At 41.7% G+C, this 27518-nt stretch overlaps 1 long non-coding RNA gene across 2 annotated transcripts; it reads right to left on the bottom strand.

The window, feature by feature from the left end:
* Positions 1-136: 136 nt before the first annotated feature.
* On the bottom strand, positions 137-26690 carry LOC125989368 (uncharacterized). 2 transcript variants are annotated; one of them, XR_007488666.2, is made up of 3 exons: positions 26516-26690; positions 3416-3624; positions 137-852 (listed from the first exon to the last, which is right to left on the bottom strand). It is a non-coding gene; the product is annotated as an uncharacterized lncRNA (long non-coding RNA). The 2 variants fall into 2 exon arrangements; XR_007488665.2 differs by having other exon boundaries at positions 3456-3624; positions 26516-26680.
* Between the last annotated feature and the right edge of the window lie 828 nt (positions 26691-27518).

The following is a 27518-nucleotide window of genomic DNA, read 5'->3' as shown; positions in this document are numbered from 1 at the left end:
CATGACACTGTCACATGCCTAAGCCTGAGGTGCATGCTGAACCCTGATGAATTTCATTTATTGGGTTGAAACATCAAAATAAAACTATTTTATTAATCTGATCTGGTCTCATCTGAAATCGAACTTATGTCAGCAAATTCTTATTGACAGGAGAATTCAGTAAATTGTACTTTTTTCACCAAATCATGTTTACATGAAACTTTCTTCCTTGAGAATGCTATTCATCTGTGCAGACGTACTCCTGTTTACTCTGGGTTAACCATACCTTGAGCCATGAGACAAATCATTCTTCTCTCAGTGGACTTGACAGGTTAATCAGTTATCTCCAAACAAAGGGATGGCGATTCTTTCGTGACAAACTGAACAACGGGCTTCCTTCCATGGGCATGGGTCACCCAGGTTATCAGGGACATAGCGATCAATAGGAAGTGCTTTGGCCAATCACGTTGCGACACTCATCGTTTCACTAGCAGCACACGCACGTTTACTTCTCAAATGAATCTTTTTATATAACTTCTACATGGGCTTCAGACAATTTAACTTTTTGAGCTTTCTTGAGCTCCAACTTAGACCAGAAAAATTACACGGACACAACATGATCTTATTAAGCCACCTTTATGTTGTCTGAGCTTACTTGTGTCTGCAACACAATCATTTCCCAGATATGAACCGCTCTTTCTTTCCATAACTTTGTCACAAACGGTCTGTGAGAAGAGTTCTGTGCCTGTTCAATGGCTGCCTTCCTATGCGGTACCCTAGGTGCCCTCTTGATGTTACTCAGCCGTTGGGTGGGTGTAGGCGTCATCTGCATCACCACTGGCTAGAATGACTGTACGCAGGTACAGGCGTTTTCTGTAAATTCAGGAGACAGACACTGATCAACTCATTTGAATGGCTGCAAATAAGTGATTTTGCATTGTAATGTGTGGGGCTAAATTTGCATTTTAATAACACATTGAATAGCAAATTTGAGAATCAATCGCTGAAACTGAGCCAAAAGCTTCAATGGGATGGAAGCACGCATGTTAAACTTCATCTACGTGTGAAAGTAGACAGATGAGGCAAACTGTAAGCTTGGTGCGACTTATGCCACACCAGCTAGCTAGCAACTGCTTCGACTAAACACTTTGCAGAGTTGCATCCAAGCATTGCCTCTGTGGCCGCAAATAAACTAAATTTATGACAACTATTCTTCTCACAAAGTTATGATGAGGAAAGACAAGGAAGTAATACTAATTGTAAAACTAACCTAATATTGACACATCTAGTACCTTGTTTAACACTGGAATGATGTGCTTGGTTGATTGCGTACACTGCTTTCACAGATGTTTGGTTGAAACCACATTCAAGCGGTGAGCATGCAACTTTGAACAGCAAAAGAGCAGGCAAATTCTGGAAAATCACACGGACTTGACTTCGAGCGACAGGGAAGCGAAAGAGCGACCCGCGTGATGAGCAGGTTCTAGTGTGCATCCATAACAGGTGAGTTTCATTGCCATTTAATGTGTCGGGTTCAATCCACATTAGGTGATTGTGGTGCCACATTTGCTAATGACATGTCACTATCAAGCTGAAGGAGACATTCTTGTTCTGACACAGATGGTTTTAACTCCTTTTCCGTGAAGGTCCATAAGCTCTGAAAGGCAACTAAATTAACACGACCACAGTCAATGCTGGCCTCTGCCCACTGTGACTATGGAAGAATTTGTGTGTGTGTGGGGGTGGGGGACCATTCATACAACAATACTGTTGGTCCCTCACAAGTGCTTGTCTAGCTTTTGGGGGAGCACAGCACTCCAGGAAAGAGACTCTTCACTTGCGTGATGCTAGAGGCCAAATGGGGAGCGAAATAAAGGAAGCAAGCTGGAGCTTATTTACTTGTTGGTTGCCATAACATAAAGGCTTTTAAGTAGCATGTGTTCCCTCTTGTTTGATGGGGCAAAACAAAAAGCAAACGGTCAGAGGTCGTCATTACCGATGTCGTCAGCGCCCAAAACTTCTCAGGGCTCCGACCTTTTCACTCAGCACAATAATCGGCCCTTGTAGTGGGGCTGCTGTTAGAATGGCTAGAATGAGCGTAGTCAAGCCATGCAGTGCATGCCAGTGCTTTACTTTGCATTTCACAACTTATTGATTGATTGATTGATTGATCATTGCAAGAGAAAACATGTTATGCTTACGACTGATACTGGATTTGAATGTTTGTTTGGATCGATGTTTTGTTGTTTTCTGTGACTGACAGGTAATCAGTCCATTTTCCACATTTGGATCACATTTGGATCACCACGGCTACGTCAAATAATTTGACTGGTGAAATTGGGACTAGAGGGTCAGCCCAGACCATGTATTGAGTCAATAACAATTTAATGAAGCGGCACAGAGCATGGAATGCATGGAAAGTCTACCCCCACTCAAAGAAAATGCCAGATTGTGTTGAGAACCTCCATCCTTCTCCACATATCTCCTGCTGTGCTCCAATATAACTTGAGAAGAGGGCACGGAGGCCGGCGCCGTCAGTTGGTACACTATAGTAGATGCTGTCGCATGGCCTTGCAATATTACTAAATACTAGCTGCCATTTTGGGGTTGCTGAGGAGAAATGCTTGCTTTTGGTAGGCAGGGAGTCAGGATTTCACAGTAGGTACTGCTTGATTAAAAGGGTTCCAGCACAGTGGTGAGTGGTGGTACCCAACTGCTTGCATAACAGCAACATATATTACAACCATCAGCTCGGACTGGAGCGTGTTCCCACAACTACCACAAAATGAGGCGCCGCTTGAGCATGTGGCGAGGTAGAATTAAACACCGGAGGTCTTTTTAATATTAGCTGTCCTTAGAAGTGCAGCATTCACACTGACTGGCCAATATCGTTATGAGGCTCAAATCTAATATTAAATACCAAAACAACAAAAACTATATCAGATGTTTGTTTAATACAACCTACAATGTATCTCACTTGGTCATAATGATGTAGCTGGTTTGTGTCCTCACTTTAATGTGATTTTTTAATTATTTTTTTTTGTGAAGTGAATAGTAGTTTGTGTCCTTGTGTAATGTGATTTTTTTTTTTTTTAACGAAGTGAATAGCAGTTTGTTTATAAGTGACGTCAAATAAAATTGAGTCAAGAACATGGTTATTTCAGTATGCATACTTTTCATGACCTGGGCTCAATAAATATTGGTGAAGCACTGATTTAACTGACCAATATTCACAATTTGTGTCTTTGGTGATTTTAGATCACATTTGAAATGAGCAGGCGATGTGTATTTTGCAAAACTAGAAAAAACGTTTTTTAGGGCGTTAAAAGGAGCATTCACACAAGGCAGTTCTGCCAGACCACTTGCAAGTACAATATGTGGGTTTGCGCAAACCTTTTATTATTAACAGCTTCTAGGCAATTGGAACAGTTAATACCTCTGCTTTCACTTGGCCCCCACCTTCCTCCCGATCTCACCTCAGGCCAGATTGTTTCTTTTGCTCCTGTTGCTTCACCTTCTCTACTTGCTCCCCTGCCAGGGGCCTTGTAACGAACCTCGGCACTGCAGATCGGCTTTCCCAGGTGAGAGCGGCCTGAGGACCAGCTCTCCTGCAGAGCTGCGGCACGTGCTCGCACACTGTCTTTTCTGTGGGTGGAGAAAGCATCTTGCTTAACACACAAACATGCAGGCGTGAACATGCGCACATACCCACACGTTTTGAAAGAGCACAACCTGCTCAAGAAAGCTTTTAATATGGGAGCCTCATTGGTGTTTTTGCGTAAAATGTCACACATCTCATTTTTCACTAAAGAATTCAACCACTAATATATTGCAGAGTTACGTTGAATGGCAAAGTGGGGAAGGAGATCAGAAAACCACTGAAGTTTAAATCATTAGTATTAAACGCTACTGTTATAATAAGTGACAAGCACAGAGCGACTAGCGCTCAACAATTTAGCTCGCAGGCAAAGTTTTGGTCTACGTCTTTATGCAGTAGAAGTGGATCTCCCAAACACAACTTGGTACTTGAAGGGGAAAAGGATTTCCAACGAGGAAGAAGCAACATAGTGTTGATTACTATTATTAGTGTAGGTTATTTGATAGCACTTTTTGCTGGGCAGATTCATAGAGTTCTGTTTAAACTGCGCGCGAGGCATATTGGAGGACGGCAAAGTCAAGTCAGACACCCACTTATGTAAATCATTAAAACTGTAAAATAATCCACCCGCAGCAATCATCAGTTTATAGCAGAAAGCCATTCAATGGCTAATGAGCTAGCAGCTCATGTCTAAATATTTAGTCAGTGCTCCTTGTTCAAAAAAAACAGCAAAAAGAGAATGTAACACACGTAATACAGAGATGGAGTAACACATTGTACTAAGTTCATTTTGTTTTTCCTTATTTAATCACTTCACAGGTTTCTTTTATATCAAACAAGGCGGAAGAAACCGCCGAAACATGTCAGGTGAATAACCTAAAACCATTTGTTTGATATAAAAGAAACCTGTGAAGTGGAGTAACACAGTTTTGATGCAGAGTTTTTCACTTGGATTTTTTATCTTGGCAGTGTCCATGGGCCTGAAACAAAACGTACATGTTTTTTAAATGACCAAGTAGAAATCAGATGAACATAAAATGTGCATTTTGCAATTTAGTTACTGCTCCATAAAATTGAAAAAAATACATGAGAAAAAAAAAGGGAGATGCCGTCTGCTATCTCTAAGATGTCCCATTTATGATCTTAAGATCACCAAATTAGTGACTCGAGTAAACCACCAAGCCCTGAAGAACTCCCAAGACATAAAAGAGACACACATAATCAAGAATGAAATATGCTTTAATATTCCTGTCAAGAGTTGAGGTGCAACAGTGGCAAGGCGACAGACGCGAGACTCAACCGCTTCCTGCTGTTTGCCGCTTCAGTGGCGAGCTATTTTGTAGGTTATTGATGTGTGTGCTGACTGCGAGCATTCAAAACAACCACCCTGCTGCAACAGGTTACAAGTCCAACTTCCCACTCATTAGGCGCTAACTGATTGTAATCCAGCCTTTGAGAAGTAGTGGCCCACTATGGGGTTGTTCTGCACATGTGAGCGCCCCCACTGTCCCTTGTGCTTGTCCACCTCACTCAGCAGCAGGGTCGTGAGTACACACACAATTGGCGCTCTCAGATGTAATCATTAAAGCAGGCGGGAGAGCTTGGGCTCTTTATACCTCAAGCTTCTGTGGACCAGCTTGAAACCAGGCGCAGTGGTCACACTGCCTACCCAGTGGGAGAGCCCCATCCTGGGCTGGCTATTGTTGGCCTCACCCTTCAGCTGGCGGCATGTGGTTCTGGTTGCACCAGCTTGATTTGTATGCCAAGGTCTTGCTCTAAAGCCAACCAGGCAGGGGTGCTGGGTCAATATTGGTTTTGAGTGCTTGAGGAAAAATGTCCAAATGTTAAATTCTATTGATGTCCTCCCACTGGTATTTGTTTCTGTGGCAAAAAGGGGGTGGGGGTGTGTGTGGGGGGGGGGGGGGGGGGATGAGCCTCGTGGGCCATTAGTGTAAACAGGGCTTTGTCTTGGCTCAGCTTCCAGGAGGACACTGAGACGGCAGAGCGCAGATATAAGGTCTGATCTGGCTTCAGAATAGCCCAGCTGTAGAGATGAGGCAAACTTTAACCTAAAAAAAAAATACACTACATATTGCAAATAGACACAAAAACTGGTATTTGCATAATGCATGTGATCACATTCGTATTTATTCATTTATTTATTCACTATGTGGTCCATGTGTATGACGTCTCCTGATATAAAAACTTCCACAAAATTCTCAAACCTCGTTTGATAAGCAGAAATACAATCTCCCAAGCAAGCACATGTGACAAGAAGTAACATGTTATGGGTTGAGGAAACTATTTTTTTAGAGGGAGGTCATAATCCCAAAAGGTATTTTTTGATTTTCAACACATTTTTTAAAATGTCACAGAACGATTACATTTTTAACATGCGTGTGTAGATTTTTTTTTTATATTCAATGTAGTTCTTTGGCCTATATGGGCAGCTCATTGTGAGATGATTTGTATTATTTGCTCTGAAAAGCTGGATTTTACCTGAACCACCCCACTCCACACACACACACACGCACACACACACACACACACACACACGCACACACACGCACACACACACGCACACACACACGCACACACATACGCACGCACACACATACACACGCACACACACAAATAATGGCATTTGCAAATCAAGTCACTTATGACTGTCTTTTGGTAAGGTCAGAGAAAGACCTGCTGTTTTATAGTGGTAGAGCCCTCTTCCTTTTGCTTTCTGTGCTTTCCCGTCTGTTTCAGCCTTTCAGGAATATGTGATCCTTTCTAAAATGGCCTCAATAACCACAAAGCTATAAAGTGGTTCTCCCTGACTGTTTTTACATCCTGGTCCTCTGTGCTTGCTCCGCCGGTCATCCCTGCTTTCTTGTTCCTGTTTGCCCTCCCAAACTTTATTAGGGAAGGTTATTGTGCTATCACATGTCATTTCCTTCATAGGCAGACAGACTCAGGGAGGGAACATGGAAAGAGCCATGAAAAGGCACAAAAAAGCCTGCGATGCGTTCAATGAAAAGTGAGAAATTAATGTTTGTATTTTGACTTGTTAAGTTGCTTAAACATCTTGGATAATGCTCTTATGACCCCGGTGTGTTATGCTATAGCACTGCTAATGGATTACTTAGCACACAAGAGCTCAAACACAAAGTAAGCTTGTCATTCACACGTTGTTGCAAGATGACACACATCTCATCGGCCTTAGAGTTTGCAAGATACTGCTAATGGTATTGTCATATTTAACACGCAACAACAAACCTCTTTACTTTGGACTCTTTAGTTAGACAATGAATACAAAGGAAAGATGCAGTCAAAACTATTTGAAGGCAATCTTGGATTTTAATGATAAAACCATTATTGGTACTGGTATTTTTAGGATGAGAGGATTAAATTCAGAGGTGCTAAAAGATCCATAAATGTAAAAAAACACCTGGAACTCGCATACTTGTAGACCGACAGGGCAAGTCATGAGGTTAGCGCAGTTGCTCACTAATGCCATGCACGACATTAGACAAGCAAACAGACGATGGGGAACATGCAATGCTCATCGTCATGTCATCATCAACATGCCCATAAGCGTAAACGTCAAAATGTGTCGACAATAGTGCAGGAATACAAATGTACATGTCATGTTTATAGCTTGAAGGTTGTTTGTTGTTTTCCCAGCTTCATCATGTGGAAGTCTTGCACACATCTGTCGGTAAACTTCACAAGAGAGGCAAAAGGTTTATGATTCTTAAAATGTAGGCACTCGCACCACGAGATTAGGGGAAATACCCGTTGCACGCACCGGCGGCAGTAGGTCCAGGTCACTGCTCCACTCTGTATTTAGAAATGCAAACCATTTATAGGGTATTTTTGTTTTGCAAGGTAAAAAAAAATCTAAAATTTCACAACTTTCTTGCATGTTAACCTTTTCTTTTGACTCTCAAAGAAACCACACAAATACACAACTTTTATATTGGTCTACATTAAGGCTTTGTTTTCATTCACTGTAGCCCCCAGAATGGTGAATGACTGATGACGTAGTGATGACGCAGTACCCGAGTGGAATTTTATGTACTTAAAATTCCCATGACAAAAGCCTCCAGTTGACGCAAAGAGTAACCTTCTGCCACCTACGTGCGTGTATGTTCTGCATGCTCAAGAAACACTACAGTTGTGAAAAAGGATCACATGTGTAGCGACAGGCTCCAAATGTGTCATTCGTCGCTGCAATACACCAACACCACCCCACAGTTCCTTTCGGTCGGTGAACATAATGACTTGCCTACTGTAGTGAGAGCGAGCCACTCTCTGTACCTGCTCTGAGGATAAGCACAAAAGGAGAGGAAAATCACAATAAAAGGCATGGTGGCATTTGTAAGCATCACACTTAGTGAGGAGTAATAAATCATGTTTGTCTCCCAGGCTACAGCTGCTAGGGATACAGTGTTTACGTACAACAGCCTGGTGAAAGCAAGCTTCAAAAATAGCTCCAACATAAAGATCAGTTGCTGCTTCAGGGAATTACTTGCTAATAAAAGACCTTCTTACTTGGCCAGACTAACCGAGGGGTGTCCAAATGTTTCTCGTTGTGGCTTTTCCCCCCGGGCTTCCTTCCGTCATTGGAGACTTCACCTAGTTGAATGAATGAAGCCGTCAGTGTTGGGCTTTCAACTACACTTGACACTTCTCTGTGAATAATCTTACAGAGAGCACTTCCTCCTCACTGCGGTTAAATTGACTGCGAGTCTAAGTGCACCTTGTCAATTTGCATAGTAAGTGAATAACATCCAACGCCATTGTGTTTACTTTTAATGAACAGACACTGGCTAGATGGGGGGGAATGGGGGCAGGTGCCAGGCCAGATATTTGACTAAGGGGTTTTGGGTTTGTAAAAAAACATTATTTTTGTTTTGCAGACTCCCTGAGATATCTTTACCCCCCCCCTCACAGCCACACAATTTTATCCACATTTGGAAAAGGCCAGATTGCGATTGAAAGATACATTTCATTTTTTCTCACATTGTCTCGACCCATATCCAGATTGGTGAATGTGGGAAAATCCAGTCTCAAGACAAACTGAATTGGAATGTGTACCAAATGAAAATGTGATCTTTGTGCACAAAAACTGGATAGTAGACTACTGTGTTTCTCAGCTTTTGCCAGCCAAATACAATTACACATTTATCAGGATTGGTTATTTTGATGCGAACCAAGCTCAAGCTTCCCGTTGAGTTCGGTGATTTATATTAATTTTGCAAAAAGATAATTCACAAGGAATCCCAAAAGATCAAATCAATAGAGATTGTCGCTCGTTCAACACGGTGTCCATCAACAGCCAGCAAGTTGACATTATGAGAACACAACTGTATGGAGGACATAAAACAAAGTGTTTGCCAAGGAAACAGCTGCCCATTCATTGCCGTCTGGAGTTTTGGTTTATGGACATCATCAACTTGTCAACAAAGACACGTCCTGGCAGATGACAATGCTCTAAGTATGAGGAGGAATACCAGGTTAAATGAAGTCCAATGTCAACCTTTTACTTGTTTTTATTGGGCAGTCAAGTGGATGTGCAGCTCAGCAGGGGCTGCAGTTGAAAGTGAAGGGATTGTTCTTTCATGCTCAGTGGCCAATCAGGCATGTAAATGAAAATGCATTATTTGCATTTGTATAAATTATTTGCTTTTAATATAGAACCATAGTGTATGCGTCAGTGCAACAAACAAAAGAACCAAGACGTAGTGATGATGCTTCTGGTTGATAGGTCTAATTTTTTGGACTGTTGTGCTGAACTCCCCATCTTTTCTGCAGTTCACATTTTTTGGTCACATACTGTAGCTTCGTTTTACTGTTTCCTCCTCTACGGCCAAATACAAGTGACAAATGAGCTTTGCTTCTTTTCGCTTTTGTGGGTTTGCTATGTTTGGAACCCGGTGCATGTCTGTGTTTCGCATGCAGTCTAAAGCCATCTGCTGACTCACAATACAGAAAAACTTGAATTGTCCTCAAGATAATACTGTAATATTTTCTTGGTGACTATTGGACACCATAAGTGCATCACCTGAGAGAGTGACTTGGGAAGTGCTGCTGTTGTGGCTAGCAAGAGCGTCAGTACCGTAATTTCCGGACTATAAGCCGCGACTTTTTTCAAAAATTTTGGACCCTGCGCCTTATAGTCAGGTGCGGCTTATATAAGATTTTTTTCGTGATTTTTGTGATGACTTGATCACTTTTACTCTTAACACTATTATATACAGTAAAAGCTACAAAACAAACTGACAAATAACTCGTTTTCAAATCAGACGAGTAAAAACTGGTCAAATATTTTAAAAAAAAAAGATATTAAAAGTGAAGACAATTTGCAATTCTAGTAATGACACACGAATTTGATGCACAATTTGTCGTCGAGGGCCACATAGAATGATGTGACGGGCCGTATCTGGCCCCCGGGCCTTGAGTTTGACATCTGTGCTCTAAACCCTTTCTCTTACTCTGCCATGTCACTCAGAGATTACACAAAGCAGTGGCTCTGTTTGGACCATCTGCATTGTATTAAAACCCAATCAATCAGCATTTAAATTCAGTTCTTCTGACATTTTGCTCCCCAAAAACAAGTTGTAATGAATGTGAACTTTTAATGCATTTTATTCAGAAGGTTACTTTGAACCTTAAACGGCGGCGCGGCGTATTTATGGATTTTACGGCCTCCGGCCTCCAGGGGGCGCTCTAGCAGGAAGCAAGAGCGAGACAGGCAAAGAAGAGATAATGCGCCGAAGAAGACGTGCTCTTTTGTGTTTACATTTCGCGCATCACGCACACACCCGCATTCACACAAAGACAGGAAGCTTTTATACACAAACTGTCATTATGGGGGACAAAAGAAATGCATATGATGCCGCTTTTAAGCTATACGTGTCGCTCCCTAGTTTAATGTAATTTAGCGCTTTGTGCATGAATAAGATTAGCATGAACAGACCCTTTTCACACTCGAAGAAATGCATAAAACCGACGACGAAAGAGAGACTGAGCAAAGTGTGAGGCGAAGGATATCTAACGCTATTCCAATCAGACACTAAGGAGGAAGACTTCGATGGTTTCAGTGCACAGGAGGAAGATGAAGACGGCTCTTTTTTAACTTTTACTGGTATGTTTTTTTTAACCAGCCCTGGTAGTGCTGTGTTACCGCCGCGTCTCAGTGACTTTGCTGTGTTACTTCCGTGTTGCTGCGGTATTACTGCCGCGTCACAGGCAGTGTTTGGAAAGAAATGTTAAGGTATGTTATTAAAGCTTTAAAAAAACTTTCTGTGTCCAGTCTTTCTTTGCTAATAACTCGCGTGCACACTTCCACATTGCTGCGGTACTACTGCTGCGTCACAGGCAATGTTTAGAAAGACATGTTCAAGTACGTTATTAAAACGTTAAAAAGGCTTTCTATGTACTGTCTTTCTTTGTAAAAAACTCGTGTGCACGTGCGGCTTATAGACCGGTGCGGCTTATGTAAGAAAAAAACTGAAATATCCCTGAATTTTAGCTGGTGCGGCTTATAATCCGGTGCGGTTTATAGTCCGGCAATTAGGCTTAGTGAGGATCTGTGTGTGGGTTCTAAACTGAAGTTAAACAAAAAAATACAACAAATCACTACGTGAAATAAGTATTTATTCTGTCATGACATCATGACATGACAAACGTTGCTGTTTGTTTGAGGAATTTGTACCCCTTGTGTTGACGCTGTCTGGTGAATAGATGTGGGTTGGGGTGGGGCAAGCGGGTCTGATGGGAAATAAAGTGAAACTTATTGTACATGGAGAGGAAAAGAGCCAAGCCATCAGAAAAGAGGAGAAACAAGCACAAAATGCAGGTGTGAAGACAGCTATATTCTTTATGATGCGAGATTGGTGGATGTTTTTTTTAGCATCTATTAGACTTTGACACTGTTTGAAACAACACAAACCTGCTGCATTGTTGGATCAGGAAAACACAAGAATCCAACCGTATTTCAAATGTGTACGTCATTCAGTCATCGGACAGCTAATCAGCTGAGACATCAGTAAGCTACTGTTCTTTGAACGCCAAGGATCATGATCATCTGATGCAAGTTTGTCCCCATTCTCCATGCTCAGTGACCATCATGCCACCAAAGATTGATTACAGACCTAAAAGATCCTAATCAGGGCAACAAAGTGTTTTTTTTTTTTATTTCACCCATCCCGCAAGTCATGAGCCCACTAATAATGTGACTGTGCAGTATCCAAGTCCAGTTTGACAAAACAAAACATGACCAGCTCAGTATTTTACGCATCTTATACTTTTCCTGACAAAATCCCATAGGAAGCCATTTTAGAAGTTGTTTTAACAAAAATGAAAAAAATCACTAAAGAGAATGCGAGAAAGAGAATGCAGAAGTGTGTTCAAAATTAAATATACTGTATAAACTATAATAATGATGGTTTTTGCTTAAGATGTAATTCATTTGAAAAAGACAGAATAAAACAAACTAACTAAATTTCTACATTTTATCCCCCCCAATTAATCACCCCCCGTTGTGCTATGTAGATCTGTCCTTCCTTTTTGCATCACAATGTGATGATTTGTCAACAAATTACAGTGCAAAGTGTAAAAGTGAAATGTGAGTCATGGCCACTCTCTTACAATTGAGCTTCTTCATACACAAAGGTGCAACTTTCCATTTGGAAGAACAGAACATCCCTCCAGACTTCACTGTTATCTTGACAACATGAATAAGCAATTTGACTGTGTTATCCGTACACAATGACACAGAGTTGTCAACATGATGGCATTGACATGTTCAGTGACACAAATATTTACTTTTGAGAACTGTACGATGAGTTTTGAGAAAGAAAATGGATTTTGCAGGGGGACCGTGATGTTCCGCTATTGCTATGAATTATGTTGAGAAATGCATCGACAGAAAATTTTAATTCTGTTCTGAGAAATTAACCAAAGTGACTAAAGGAAATCATAACAAAAATAAAAACCAAACAAAATCATTAAACTATATTCACAATTTCCTCCACAGTTTTATTTATTTATTTATTTATTTATTTATTTATTTATTTATTTATTCTTTTGTTTATTTTTATTCATGGATAGATGGATGGAAAAACTGAGGCCTACCTAGTGTTTAAACAGTCCATTTTGACAGCGAATACATGATATGTTGATTTAAATGCATTTAGTCTATATTTAGTATTTTTGTAAACAAGTGTGATGGAGAGAATTCAAAAGTAGACTTCCCCCTAACTCGACAACACCACCTGGTCTTTCATTAACCCTGTTTTGTTAAAATGCTTCAAGACCTCTAATGCCATGTGTAAATATTTCTCATTTCTCAACGAAGTCTTTGAAGTATCTATTACTTTAAAATAATTGCTCCTAATGTATGCTGCTGAAATGAACTTTATGTATAGTTCATCTTGTATGAAGGCCAGAAATATTTTCACTTTTTCCATGTCTTAAGAATTGTTCCTTGGTTGGCATTTCTAGTTTAGTTTGTCAACTTTAAAATACATTTATTGCTCCTTTTCTAGGTGATTCAGTTAGGCTGTGGTACTAATGTATGTTGCCATGTATCATTAGAATTACTCCTAAAATTAAATAATGTGAAAAAATAATCACACAAATGCAATGCCCATATAAGATTATGCCCTTTACTTAATTTCCACTGTATTTGATGATTTTTTCCAAGCCACCCATCTAACCAGCAGCCAACTTGATGACTACAACAAACATGTTCAAAACTGCATTGTGCAAATTTGTTGGCGTGCCTAGAGTCGCCATCAGCCATATTGTGTGTGGGCTCAAATGTACTGAAGAGGAGGCACTGTTGTACATGTTGAGGTCATGTAACCCAGCAAAGATAAGATGCCTTCATAATGACATTGATCTATCTTTAAAATAAAAAATAAAAAGTCAGTACTGACCATTTAAATATGGTTAAGGGTCAGAAATAGAGAATAAACTGGAAAAATAGCTCATAGTGCCTATTTTTGCACACAATGAAGAACGTGATCCACTAATCCACTGCCACAGGTGCACAAATACCTATGTAAGCAGAGTTAATACTGATAAAGACTCCTGAAGAAGAAAAAAGGAACAGGGAAAGCGTTCCCACACTCGTCTGTTTTGTTTCTCCCCGCCAAAATGTAAAGCTGGCAATCAAGCCATGAATGACGTGTGCCTGTGTGTGCGTGTGTGTGCGTGTGTGTGTGTGTGTGTGTGTGTGGGTGTGTGTGCACGCGCTCGTGTGTGTGTTTGTGAGTCAGAGAGACTCGTGTAACTCGCATGGTGGTAAGGCTTTTTGTTTAACCCTCATTCAGAAAGCGGCTGGTGCGGTGGCAAGCCCCTCCCTGAGGCAGCACTGGTTCCCAGGTGGGAGAGAGCAGACATGAGAGGAGAGTTCTCACCACGCTCCCTAACCGTTCTCACAGCACTTGATTGGTGGAACATTGCGTCATGGCTGAAAGGCGACACTGCTGCAGCCGCCTAGGCAGGTACAGTCGTCCTAAGTCCCGGGGAGCGTGTCTGACGATGTGCCGTGAGACTCGAGGACAAACAAAAGGAAGATGAGGTGGAGGGTTGATGGGCAGGTTTGACTTAGCTTTGTCATGTCTTCAGACTCATAAGGTGTTTGACATGACGTGTAGTTCTCAACACATTTGTTAGTGTTCAGCAGCTGCTCCACCTACTTGACTGCAGGTGTTCATAACCGGGCATTTTTTTTAGACTTCCGCTTTGTGTTTTATTTTTCCACTCACTATCTTGGGTGTAAGTGTTCATATGTGATTGCAACATGCTTCTCAATTGGGAAAAAGATCAATGATTCTTTCGGATTCTGAAAACATTAATTTAACCGGCGGGATGGGTGACAGAAGGAATGTCTAAAACACAGCAAGTAGTGACTAACATCTCGTGTGCAGACCCCCATGGCCAATCCATAGTTTGGGCTCATGTGTGCAGTGATCACTATTTTTAATATTTGTTATATAAAACATTATTGTTCATGTAGACTTACAGTTAGGAGGGTGCGGGTTCGATTCCACCTCCGGCCCTCCCTGTGCGGAGTTTGCATGTTCTCCCCGAGCCCGCGTGGGTTTTCTCCGGGCACTCCGGTTTCCTCCCACATCCCAAAAACATGCTTGGTAGGCCGATTGATCACTCCAAATTGTCCCTAGGTGTGAGTGCGAGTGTGAATGGTTGTTTGTCTCTGTGTGCCCTGCAATTGGCTGGCAACCGGTTCAGGGTGTCCCCCGCCTACTGCCCGATGACAGCTGGGATAGGCTCCAGCACGCCCGCGACCCCCGTGGGGACTAAGCGGTTCAGAAAATGGATGGATGGATAAAGTAAATAATACTGCCCTAAACTACTAAACTACACTATATTAACTAGTACCTAAAATTCGGTGTGCCTTATCCTCGAGTAGGTGTAGGAAAGATTGTCACAACATAAATTCTCCACGTCCAGGCCACACTCTCTTATCCACTGAGACAACTTCTTCTGGTTGTTAGTACAGTCGCCAACAAGTTCCCAAGAAGTCATATTGAAATGCTACAGGGACTTATAACAGAAGGAAACAAAATCTTGACTTAGACCTCATAAATTTGCAATGTGAACATCATGTGCAAAGTGTATGAAAACCTTTCATACACTTTCATACACATACAGCCCACATTCAAATCCTACTAACTGTGAGGTGTCAGTTTCAGAAAGAAAAGCCACATCAAAGCAGTTTCAAGGTCTCAATCAAATGTACAAGATCAAATAAAAGGACGACAATGGCTACATTTGACTAGAAATAAACTCAACCACATTAAAGCCAAACATCTTTTTCTAGACTTTAGAAAGATGCTAGGTCAGTTTTAGGTGAAAGGTTCAAAAAGTCAGCCATGCATTATCGCCGAATGGATAACAAGTGGTAGACCAAGATATGCGCATACTTGTGCACCTGCACACGAGAACTCTTAGACTACTTCCCCAAGTTGCTCTTATCACGTCAACACGTCCTGACAGCTGAGTTCCTGCAATTGGTTTACAGTCACGCCAGCTATATAATAACTTGAGTTCCTGCAATTGGTTTACAGTCACGCCAGCTATATAATAACTTAACTGTCAGCATGTATCCCTTTCCTTAATTTCAATGCTGTTCTGTTCAGCTGCAAACATTTTTACAAAAAGTCTATTCAGATTATTCCAATGTCATCCATTTCAACTCCAAAATGGTTGCATTTAATCTGAGTATTACTAAAACATGATATGGTGAACTAATCTCTATTATACTGATTTATTTTTTTCTTAAAATCTGCTTGGTCATGACGTCATCACAATGGCCATTTCTCAACAGAAGTAGACCCAAGCATAGAACAGTTGCGTTGCCGTGCGATGGATGAGATACAACTTTTCTTGAATGTAAGCACTTAGAAGTTCTGAAATACTTTACAGGACTTTTTCAGCGAGAAAGCTGACTGATGACATCATAGATGGAAAAGCGGTTTTGAGACAGTGATGTCTTGCACTTCGGCAAGCAACCATTGCTTGTATGCAAATGTGCTTACAGTTCTCTGTTTATTTTGTATTTCTTTCAAACTGCAAGCTATGTGCACAATTACTCCACATTATAGTGAAAAAGACTTGTTCCATTTCTTATTTTTTTGGGCTCTTGAATTAGGATGTTTTTAATCAACAATATTCACAAAGAAACTTCTTTGAACTAACATGTGATAGACAGCCAGTTAAGACAGAAATCATTCCAGGAAGTGAGCTGATAATTTTTCAAATTCAACTGTCATTATTGTACTGGAAAAAGCTGAAGACATTTTGAATGGTGTGGCGAATTGACGACTCAAGTCATTTAGAAACATAATAATGTATTCAAATTATTTAACCATGTCTGACCGCACAATCGACTCATCTTGCATACATTTAAAGTCTAAAAATAATATACGTATACCTGCATGCAAGTGATTAATTGGACACGCGTGTGCCACACGGGCTGCCCTTCCCTGTTAATATGCATCGGTCTGCATGCGAGGGCAGCCTGCCGGCAGTGTGCCTGACGGGTGGAACCACGTGTGGTGTGTGTGTGCGCGCGTGTGCGTGCGTGCGTACGTGCGTGCGTGCAGCTGCTGACGGGACCAGTCCCTATCAGGCCCACACATCTTTGGCGCTGTCTGTGTTGATACTCTGCCTGAGGGCGAACGAGTGTGCAGAGGTTGAGGAGAGCAGCAGTTTCCCACGGCTGCTGCTCTCCGCCTCGGCCCTGCCTCTGCATTCCTGGGCTGCCAGCGCTCTGTAAATGTTTGGACAGCCTTGAACAAATAACACACCTTGAAAGGCACAAGCACAAGCCCTCTCGCACTCTTTGCACACCCCTTCTCTTCATCTGCCTTCTTAAGCGCACACGGCTGGCTCACACACCCTCCACCCACCCCAGCCCGCAAACTACCTCCCTCGTGACCACCCGCCATCCGACTGCCACTCTAACTTTCCCAGCGTCACGCTCATGCACAAGACTTGTTCGTGCCGTGCACTCGCTTATACAAACAGGTGCACACCTGTGCACATAAATACACAGAGATATACCCTACATAGTAACACACTTTATAGCAGATGTCTTAGTTCCATTCAAGAAAGCAATTTTATGCAAACCATAGCAGTTGCAATGCAAATATTGCACAGAGCTTGACAAGAGCAAGAAATAATAATAATAATAGTTGGATTACAGGCAAAAAGTCTGAGAGTTGCAAAGGATGTTGCAGTTAGGTAATTTCAAGGGGTGAAATGCTCTGATGATACTTTGTAACATTCAGTTTGCTGCCCCACCACGGATGGTACTCACCACATTACTTTTCTTGAAAAAAAAGATAAACATTTTTTTACTGATGGGAAATGAAGCTTCAAATTTGATTTGTGAACCACTTGTATTTTCTAGATAGCACTATTAGTTTAACGAAAGAGGGGTACTCACCCCAAATCAACTTTTTTTGCTGATTAACTGGGTATGGCCATTCACAGAGGCTAAATCAGAATGATTTCCTCCCCAGTCAGACACGTGGACGCTGATGATGTCTGGCAGCAGCTGGAGAAACTTCCACTGCAGTCCCCAAGCAGCAGCCAGTCAACAGCAGCTCTGTTTTCATTGTTGGGGGCCCTGGAGGTGCATATTTCTCTAATTTGACTTTTCTGCTCAGCACTTTTTGCAGCTGTGATGACATTTGGGTGTCGCCCCCTTGTTTCTCACGGTCTTCTGCCAACGCCACTCCAGCCACTGGTCGACTGCCAAGGTTGAGGTCTGTGTGTCAGCCCTTACTTTTCGCTGTGCATACGCACTGGTGAAGAGGGTGCTTTAAATAAATTTTTGAAAAAAACCTCAGTGGGCTTTTCCAAACTGACTCAAAAGAACATAGACTGAGTGTCTTGGGGGAGGGAGGGGTGGAGGGGTTGTCTAAGTTTGCGCAATTTTGCTTTAAAAAAAGGATTAATTTAGGGAAGCAACCACTACAACATAATTAAAGGAGATTGGCTTGCTGACTTCAGTCCTATTATTACATCACGGAAACACTTGTGATGATAGAATATTATTGCAGTATTAAGAGTTGTGTGGAAGGTGCTGGGTTAGGGTTAGGGTTAGGGTTTCAAAACGTGAATAAACCTATAAACATCAAACAATAGTAAATCAGAGCTGTTTGAGGCCAATCCACGCGTGATATGTTGCAATCACGTTGCAATCCTGCAATCACGTTGGGCAGACATCATGGTCTTATTCCGTGGTTGGGGAACACCAGTTAAGAGGGAAGTGAGCAGTCATTTCTCTCAGGGGGGCTCATACCGATAATGGCGTTGGAGCATGTCTGCTTGTTGTCAGCTGTCCCCCGCACACACCCCAGCCGGAAACCCCGGCTCAGCTGCTGCCCATTACACCAAGAATGTATCCTGGGGTCAGATGCCAGAAGTGTGCGCTGGCACATTAATAACGGAGTGACCGCATAGTCCCGGGCCGCTTGTGCGTTATTAACGGGGTGAACCTGAGTCCTTCCCATGCTCCACTCATCACTCCTCCCGACTAGTTTGACAGCAGCTGCTCCACTCTCAGATTCCCAGAGTTGGGGCGTGTGCCATCACGTGTTTGTCTGCACTGTTAGGGTGGAGAGTTTATGGGGTCACCGGCTGATATATTTGTCAGCCACGTTAATCCGTGTCTCATTTGTTCTTTCCATTTTCCATTGTAGAAAATTAATGGCAAATGGAAAGAACAAGTGATATGGAGAACGAATGATATCAGAACAAATGATTTTATGATATAAGTTTTGGCTCAGATAAAAAAAATCTGAATAAGAAAGGGGGCTATAGGACTGAATTAGTTTGATAAAGGATCACATGACTCACATTTGCTAACAATCATTGGTGTGTGTGTGTGTGTATATATATATATATATATATATATATATATATATATATATATATATATATATATATATATATATAATTATTTTTCAACTCAATCACTCAAATATTAGGACTTGTAGGAGGTGGCTTGACTAAAGCCACTCGTGGTGCTCAATGATCTACACAGTGTGTTACAAGCACAAGGCTGGTGGTTGGCTGATTTTACATCCCTACTCAACCTATTGAGGTGCTAAGCACCTGGGCAGATCATTTTGGCCCTAATAGTATGGCCTGACAACAAAACAACCCAAAAGGTACTTGAGGAAGTTTTTTGAGCCCGGTACTAATTGCAACACTGGACAAAAATACAAAATAAAACCAGCCCATACTTAATTGGCTTCTTTTCTTTCCTCTTCTTATATACGACCATTCAATCATATGATGGAAGCAAACAAAACCTACACTCTCTCCTTGACCTGAACCACTCGGAAGGTCACCTTACAACTGTAGATGGATAGCCTATATAGCAAAGAATCCTTGGACCCACTGCGATAAAAACACAATGACACATCATAGTAAACCATGAATGCAATTCAGTTGACAATTTGTTCATATTTACGATATGTACATACAAACAACATATTTTACACCAGTGTAATACTCAATGACAGTAAAGCAAAAAATGAGAATTTTGTCCACTCGTGTATAAGAATGCTGTTTCATGTGCCAAGCACAAAGCACAGATAATGAACCAATGTCATAAAGGGACATGCCAATTAAGGGCAGGTACTTCCACAGGTGGGAACTCCCAAACAAACTAAAAATAAAATACATCGGTAAATCAGAGAAAGCAAACAAACGGGAAAAGTGAGAATTGTCTTTTGATATTTCTCTACAAATTTAGAAGGTTATGCAGCTCAATCACTCGTTGGACGTTAATGAATTCTGTTTGCGACGTGTTTGTGTGTTTGCATGTGTGTCGGGAGCACATTGTGGCCACCGTGTGGGACCCTCTCTCTTCACCCACCTCCCCCCGCATTGCTGCTTCTAATCTCTGACCCTCATCAATAAGACGCATTCAGAGTCCATCAAACAGATGAGCTACTGCACAAGCAGCCACGCACCGCTGGGGGGAAGAACCATGGGAAACGCTCTCTTAATTGTCCCCCCCGAGCTTTTTTAAAGAACATTAAGCAGCATTATCTGAGCATGAGCTTTTCTTGGTGGAGCTCCCTTCTAGAGAGGGCTGCAGCAGCCCACTCAGCCGACAGGCCATTAAAGCTGACAGGTCTTTGTGAAGAACACACACACGCAGACACAAGCTCCCAGGAAAGTGCAGCCAGCGAAACTATGCTTTAAAAACAAAAAAGGGAGGCTGGGGGTTAACTGAACAGGTTAGCTGGTCATTTGTCTGGTTTGTATCAAGCCCACCTTGCAGCTGGGCTTGCCGCCATAGTCTCAGAGCCATTAAGGGGTATTTAGTCCCGTTGGCGACTGTGTATACTGTTAGACATAACTCTGGCAGGCACAACATTACATCAGTGGCACCATGTGATCTGTTGGGAAAGTAGAATCTTCCAAATGAAATTTTCACAAAGTTTAATCGAGTGTAAGCTACATGATAAAAGGTGATGCAAAAAACAATAATGCTGATCTGGTATTATCACTTGACATACTATATTTTTCCACCTGAAAGTAATTTCAAAATAAAACATTTAAAAATAAGTATTTGTTCATCTCAGACCCCCATCGAAAATGGATGAATGATTTTTACATGAATATTTATAAAATAGGTGTAGGTGTCCTCTGCAAGTGTTTTAACTCACAACCTTGTGTCTTGTCTATCTAAAACAGTGCGCTTTGATCAACAAGTACTTCAAATGTGCTTTCTGTTTTTACTCTAAGATTCGTATTGCAGCTGGACATTCACTACGAATGGATAGCCTTGGTCAATATAAAAGCAAGAGGAAAACCCTTAATTTGCCTGTAAATTTAACAGATTTAACTCGACGTGACTCTCATTCTCATCTCGTCAGCTTAAACACATAGGCAGTGTCTTAAACACATTTACTCGCAGATGTGTGTTGGACTGCTCTTTTGCAAGACAATTTCTTCCTTCATTTCACTCATTATGTGTGAAAACCGCTCCCTCTGACCTTGTGACATCATTACTCACAAACATGGGCAAATGTGCTGCCCTTATTGAGCCTTGCAAACGGCATATGTTGCATAGAATGGGCCCGCTATTAATCAAAAGCAGTTAGGCGCTTCGGGATGAGAGGGACCCGCCCTCTCATCCGAGCGTTTCATTTAGTTCCCATCAACCCAAAGGAAGTGGATTCATTGCCTCATCGTTTTTGTGCTATTAAAAAAAAAAAAAAAAAAAACCTATGAGAACAAAATTTCCAGCCATGGGTAGTAAGTGCAGGTTTGTGCATTTGAGTGTCCGAGACGTAAAAGGCATATGCGTGCGCCTGGACGGTCTAGAATAGGCGGGGCCTTCTTGTCGGCGACACAAAGGCGTTGCTGTGCAATCAGCTCGGTGTAAAATCGCCGCTCTGTGGTCCACACAAAGGGGCACAAAAGCAGGGGGCTGGTGGCTGGGGCGGGATGGCGGCAACACAGCTGTGAGCAGAGCCGACACATCTCGCCTCAATATGGGCCCTCCTCACATCTGTAGCAGCTTGGCCCCTGCTTCCGCTCAGCCCCGCGCACAATGGAGGCCCTCGGCAGACTCCTTTTGTTGCAAACTTTATTCAGAGTCCCTTTTTAGCCTCAATCTTAAATATTTCATTAGACCTCCTTCGCCGAGCTCCCTTCCTTTCATTGGCATTTTCAAGAGCGGTGCACTTTACCCCCACTTTGCTTGAAGTGACGCCCCCAAGGGCAACGATGCTTTCTTCCTAAACTGTTTATAACGGGATGTTATACAAAAACAAGCACTACTTTAAATGTCTATCACAGAATATGGGTCGTGGGAATTGTCGATTACGTGGGGGCTCTTTTGAGAATACCTTGGAAAGATTCAATCAGTCAATGGAAACTTGCTATATTCTGCAAGAATCGCTGCTTATGCTTTTGGTCATTATGCTTAGAGACACGTTTATTTTACACAGCGATAACCGCTCATACCTGTAGATGATATTTAGCTGAATTCGACACATTATATGCTGACTGGCGACAATAGTCTGTTCAATCTAATGAGATCCACTCAGTTCTGATTGCATTAACTCGCCAGATGTGACCATTTCACCAGAACTGCAATAATGTTACTTTGTCATTTTGAGTGTGAGCGTGTGTGTGTTTAACTCCATAATTATCAAGTTCAATCAATATTTTAAAGTTTCTAACACAATTACCCTCACAAATTTAAAAATACTTTGCAATGAGTTAATTTGACCTGCAACATATGATTCAGTATTGTGGTTGTAGTTTTTCCCACTAGTGCAGATGCATTATTATTATTATTATCTATTCCTATATAATTAAAGACAAAACACTTGAGCAAGTACTAATGCTGCCGTGGCCGGTTAGTATTAATCTATATTGAAATGTAAATCTATTCATGACATAAGGTCACATGAGCAACATTGAGTGTCATGATGGAGTGTTAAACCACAAGCTGCTCCCTTGTATGGGAGGGCCACACATAAGTGGCAAGTAGAAAACACTCTCATCTAAATATTAAACACTTCTTAATAACTTTTCAGGTTCTGGCACAACTTCTGTCACCGTGCATAAAAAGATCTGAAAAGTATTTGTCTTTATGCTAAGCTTGATTGGCCTGAGTCACAAAGAGAAGCTTTTGTTGAAACGGGAGACGGAGGGGGTAGATTTATCCAACACTTGGAGAGTGCCTTATGAATAATTCAGTGTTATCATTCAACTCCATGCACGATTATGTTTTTCTTCTGGTTTCACACGTGAGGGATCTCAAGAAGATGGGGGCGTGGGTGGCTATCGTGCAGGGGGCACTTAAAGGGAAGTAGTGGAGCCACAAGGACAAAACAAGAAAGGCTGCTGTGCACCGGCTCTGCTGTCAGCTTGATAAATTTAATGTGTCACCAATTAGAAACTCGTTGCCATTCTTTAATTCAGCACAGGCCTTGTTAACTGCGCCCCAGCAGGGAGGATGCGAGCTAAGCTACGGCCTGTGCGACTGAGCAGCCCCTCCATAAAGGAGGCTCTGCTTTCCCATCCTTTTAAAATCACCACCCTTCCCTTTGGCATGTAAATAAGACATTCGTCCGGCAGCACGTTTCCAATAGAAAAAATGACCATCAATGTCTGATTTTTTTTTTCTTTTTCTTTTTTTCTCCACAGAAAACAAAGAATTCTATGGTTTCCGATTTTTATTCAAAAACAACCTTTTTGGGCCTTTCTTTTTGAGCATTCTCATGGTAATTGTGTTGACTCAACTTTGGGCAATGTGGCTATACAAGGCATATGAACCCTAGCAGGAGTCCATTAGAGAAATACCATTTAGCGAGCTGTTTCTGTGAGAAAGTCAAATGTTTGAGGCGCTTTTTTTGTGCTGCTCGAGACGAGGGTCCTTGGAAGAGCAGCGGGAGGCCTTTTGGGAGCTTGGGTGAAACTAAAGGCCTCATCGCTCTGAGATACTTCACAGCTGAAGTCACAAGTGTTGAAAAAGCAGAAAGACAGCTTTTCTCAAACAATATCTATTTTCTTGTCAGCCGTGACTGCTTTGCTATTTAGCAGCTGTGACACAGGCTAAGTATGTGGAGAACAAGGCTGTCACTGAAGGCGTGTTGAATAGCATTACTGACTTTTGTGTACAGCTCCAAAAATAGAGACTATAATCTTCAGATAAAAATGTGGAAAAAGGACCTCCATGTAAATACTAGTCTTTGAAAATAAATGTTTTTGCGACAATTACAAGAAAAAACTTTTCTTTTTTTTTTTTAAAGACAAAATTGTGGATGGATGGATGGATGGATGGATGGATGGATGGATGGATGGATGGATGGATGGATGGATGGATGGATGGATGGATGGATGGATGGATGGATGGATGGATGGATGGATGGATGGATGGATGGATGGATGGATGGATGGATGGATGGATGGATGGATGGATGGATGGATGGATGGATGGATGGATGGATGGATGGACAAAGAATGAAGTGTAAACTATAGAATGAGTCCAAATATGCCTCTTACACAGATGTCCCCTCCCTCCCTTTCTTTCTGCTCACTCATCATACACTAAATAAATGTATTGAATTAGACAGCAGCTTTTCTCAGCATTGTGCGCTTTCATAAGAATCTGCAGAGATGAGAATCATGGGCAACGCTTGTGGTGAGATCTGAGAGTTATTGGAAGCTCTCAGGTTGAAATGGACCCCCAGAACCAAAAATCGCCAGTGTCATATTGTTGTACTGCGGCAAACGGACTGGGCGTGGGAGGGCGTTCACTTTACTTAGCCTTATACACTACAGTACGCAGCAATATGTTAAGGGGCACTTACAATAGTGTGATTGTTATCCATACAAGTTTTCAACCCAATCACAAACTTTAGAAATAAATACATAGCTTGACTTCTCGTGAGTTGATGGAAAAATGGCCACATTAGGTACTTGCATCTCATAAGATTCATCAAATTCAACACCACTTTTAGTATTACAGTTTAATGCACCTCCAAATCAGCTAAATCAGACTAAGAGGTTAATATTATCTCATTTCTAAGGAAATGCAGTTCTGTTTGATGCAGCACAATGATCATTCTGTTGCATTTCTAGCAGTGTCAGTGAAAACTGAACACTTTTAATTACGTATTATACAGAGCTTGTCTTGGATCTCATTATAGCTACTTTACGGCTCTGTTAGTTAAAAATACTGAGGCATTTTCTTTCGCTTGCTTGCACTGTGTCGGTAAACTGAAAGGAGCCAGCTGTGGGGGACACCTCACTGTGCTAATTTAACAGTTTGACATCCTTCATTCCATTGCTGGAGCTCTCTTGAAAGTCAAGAGCTGGTCATTAGAGATTTTTTTTTTCTTTCTCTCTTCTTTCGGTTTGCTCTCCTCTAATGTGATTGCCCTTTTCCATTTATCCACATGGCCTGTAAATGGAGGTGCTACAAGGGGACGCCTAGGTGCTGTCACTACATTACGCCACCTCCCTAACCCTGAGGGTCAGGAGCAGATTGACACCCTAACCCACAGCCCTGATCCTCCTTCAGCCTCTTTAGAGGTGCACCCGGCCGTCAGTAATATGGCCCGCGCTTTATTCATTTGGAGATCAGCCGAGCTGAAAAGATAAGCTGTGAATAATTGGAGCCCAAAGACCACGGAGAATCTGATGGGATATTTGAGTCTTTAACTTTTTCTCGCCCTCTCTTCTTCCCTTTATGCTCCTCCTGAAGGCAAAGGACAGGCCTTGTTAGGCTCAGGCAGCCAGATGGGCGAAAGAGGAGTGGGATGATCTGTGGGGCCTTTTAGGAGAGGGCTGACACCGGCTCTAGAGACCTGTCACTCACATACGAGCTGCTCAATGTGGAGCTTAATGCATCCTCCACAGCCACCAGTGGACAAGTGGCAGCTCTGTGCGGACACCAGACCTCCAGACAGTGTGCACTTCCTCCTGCCTTCCTTTCACTCTTTTTCATGGCCTCTGTCATTTGGCCTGAGTCCAAGACAGCATTTTCTATTTTTATTTAGTTTTTTATTTAACCTTTATTTACCCAGGCAAACAATTAAGAACATATTCTTATTTACGACTGCGGCCTGACAATTTAGTCGACTAGGCTGAAAAATAAAACAATCACTAGAATAATAGAATCTAGTTTCACTCAAAAGTTTCAGGGAAAGTACAATACACCAACATTTTTATTTAAAAATTAAATTTTCCTTTGGTGTCAGGTTTGACTGGATCTGGACTTTTGCTGGAAATGCATATTTCCATTTTTCCAGATGCGATTGTTGATGATTTGCTGAAGAGCACGTGAACAATGCCAAAGAAGCAGATATCTTACCAAAACCAATACAAATTTCCATATCTATATTCTATATTTTGCTCCACATTCTTATTTACAAATTATCTTTTCAAAAGGAGCAAGAAACCTGATGATCTGGTCTGCAGCTCACTTCTAAAAATGGATAAATCCACAGGGGAACTGTCAAAAAACATACATATACACCTAATACTCAATCTTTACTTTCATGGTCTTCTGAGACAAATTGAAAAGGTCTCAGATAGGAAGGTTCTTCACCCTTGCTTTACAAAATGAACTCATCCAGAAATGTTGACATGGATATAGTTTTCAAGGGCAAACAACCGATGCCCACCCTTTACAGTGACAGTACATTAATTGAGCAGTCAAATCCTTCTGGGAGGGGTGAGCCATGTACTGAAAACAAAGCTTCATGTAAATGACAGTTTGCTCTTCTGGCTGCGGTTGTTAATCACCCCAGTGTCAAATTAGCTGAACTGCTCTGCATGAAAGAACGCGGCGCGTTGGCCTGGTTAGCTGTTCTGTGCAAAAAAAAAAAAAAAAAAAGCAATAGAGAGGCAGCTGCTTACTGGTACTGTCGGGTCGCAGGTCATCTTGGGCTTGAGCCAGTACAAAGCTCACGCTGCGCCTGGTCTGCACACAACAGAAACATTTTTACTGTACCGAGAATGTGTGTAGCTTCCTGAGGATGGTATGCACACACGTCCTGTCGCAAGACTGCTCTCATACTCACACACTTGGCGCAACAACAAACAAAATGTGCAACAATGCAGCAGTTGCTTGTCCCAGTAGGACTCTGTTGTGAAACCGAATCCAACCCTCTTAATGAGTGATCATGTTTGAGGGGTGTGTTTGATTGCTAAATGGCTACTAATTCTCGAGCAGGTCTGTTTGTTTGACTTTAACAACAGCTCTTACAGAAATATCCAACGCAAACTGTGGAACAGGCATGCTCCAATCAAGCAAATTAATTTTCCCTGCCCATTCAAAATAAATTATTTTCTAGGACAGACAACTTCAACATATGGCTGGTTCCTTTACAAAATTTAATTTCCGCTCTTTGTTTTTAGGGCAGGGAGGGACACCCTATTTTGCAAGGCTTATGTACTTTTATGTTCTGGCAAGAATTAATGTTTGCTCAATGACAATTTGAAGCCAGTTTTCTGAACAAACACAATTTGTACCATTTACAGACTTGTCTTAAGTCCAAAGTGTTCTTTTAGCACAATATTGTTGTAAAGAAATGAAAAAAAAATATTGACAAAAAATTACCCATCCCAAAATTTGAGAACACAGCAAAGGTGATCAGACAATCAGAGGTATCACACGCACCGTGCCCACCACCTCTCTGACTTTCTGCCTTCTGTCAGGTCTATGGGACCAGAACCAAAAGAGCCAAAGACACCTTCCTTCCACAAGCCATCACAGCTCTACACTCAAAACACCACCAACAGTTACCATATACAACAATTTGTTGCCGACTTTTTTCTTTTCAAAACATTCTTTGTCTCCTTCACATAGTCTTATTTTGTATACTTATATATAATTTTATTGTTATACGTATTATTATTA

The sequence above is a fragment of the Syngnathus scovelli genome, chromosome 2 (assembly GCF_024217435.2).
Source record: "Syngnathus scovelli strain Florida chromosome 2, RoL_Ssco_1.2, whole genome shotgun sequence".
Classification (NCBI taxonomy): domain Eukaryota; kingdom Metazoa; phylum Chordata; class Actinopteri; order Syngnathiformes; family Syngnathidae; genus Syngnathus; species Syngnathus scovelli.
Note: the sequence above shows the minus strand (reverse complement) of the source record. Positions and strands in the feature narration are given on the sequence as shown.